This window comes from Hibiscus syriacus, unplaced genomic scaffold (assembly GCF_006381635.1).
Source record: "Hibiscus syriacus cultivar Baekdansim isolate YM2019G1 unplaced genomic scaffold, ASM638163v2 tig00002237_pilon, whole genome shotgun sequence".
Lineage (NCBI taxonomy): Eukaryota > Viridiplantae > Streptophyta > Magnoliopsida > Malvales > Malvaceae > Hibiscus > Hibiscus syriacus.
The window spans coordinates 4,393,995-4,395,683 of NW_024061918.1; positions in this window are offsets into that span (position 1 = coordinate 4,393,995).

Below are 1,689 nucleotides of genomic sequence, written 5' to 3' on the forward strand. Positions count from 1 at the left end.
GAAAGAGACTATCAACGTTGAGGAGATTACTGCAGCCTTGTTGGCTCACAACCAATGGAAGCAGAATGCAGGGGGAAACTCTCAAGCCGATAGCTTATATGTCAAGGGTAATCGAGATCGTGGACGGAAGCCAGAGAAGGTAGGGTCTGGCAAGCGGAATTCCAGATCCAAATCTTGGGATAAGAAGACAATTCATTGTTACAAGTGCAAGGAGGCGGGACATATGAAGCGAGACTGTCCGAAGTTGAAAAAACAGATGATGAGAAGTGTGATGTTTCATCCAAGTCTGTGAACGTGGTCGAGGATGACAATTCTGATTGCAGTGAGGGTGATATGCTTTCTATTTCAATGACTCAATTGACGGATGCGTGGATTCTTGATTCTAGATGTTCTTATCACATCACGCCAAATAGGGAATGGTTTTCGACATACAGGTCGGTTAATTCTGGTTATGTTTATTTGGGTGATGATCAATGTTGCAATATTGTTGGTATTGGTGATGTCAGAATTAAGATGTGTGATGGCTCTGTTCGGACGTTGAGTGGTGTTAGACATATCCCAGATTTGAAGAAGAAGTTGATTTCTTTGGGCACTTTGCACAAGAATGGTTTTATCCCTAAGGCTGATGAGGATAGGGAAACCATTCGGATTGTTAAAGGTGCTTTGACTGTGATGAAAGGAAAGATGACTGTAGGAAATATTTATAGATTGTTAGGGAGTACCGTTGCAGGTGGAGTTCATTCTGTTGAGAGTCCTGTGATGATACTACAAAACTGTGGCATATGCGTCTTGCTCATCTTAGTGAACGTGGTATGACAGAATTACACAAAAGAAATCTGTTGCATGGTGTCAAAAGTTATAAGCTCGATTTTTGCAAGTATTATGTTCTTGGTAAACAGACTAAAGTCTGTTTCAAGACTGCAAAGCACACAGCTCAAGGGATTCTTGATTATGTGCATTCTGATGTATGGGGGCCTTCCACGACATCGTCTTTGGGTGGATCTAGGTATTATGTTACTTTTACTGATGATTTTTCACGGAAAGTTTGGGTGTATTTTTTGAAACAGAAATCTGAAGTTTTTGAGAAGTTCAAGCTGTGGAAAGGTGAGGTAGAAAACCAAACAGGACGAAAAATCAAGTGTTTGCGGTCTAACAATGGTACGGAGTACACAGATTCACAGTTCTTACACTTCTGTAAGGAGTACGGGATTAAGAGACATTTTACAGTGCGCAAGACACCAAAACAGAATTGTGTTACGGAACGGATGAACAGGTCATTGAATGAAAGAGCCAAATGTTTGCGGTTGAATGCGGGGCTTCCCAAACACTTCTGGGCCGAGGCTGTTAACATGGCGTGTTATCTTATCAACAGATCGCCAAGGGCATCATTGGCTGGGAAAGTTGCAAAAGAGGTATGGACTGGTCATGATGTTAGTTTTGATAACTTACGGATTTTTGGTTGTCCTGCTTATGTGCATGTACCTGCTGATGAGAGATCCAAACTTGATGCAAAATCGAAGGAGTGCATTTTTCTGGGTTACAAGAAAGGTGTCAAAGGATTCAAGTTCTGGGATCCAGTTGCGAAGAAAATTGTGATCAGTAGAGATGTTGTTTTTGATGAACAATCCATGTTGCAACAGAAGAAAGACACGACAGTGGTGGATTTCGAGCAGTTTCCAGTTGAGAAAC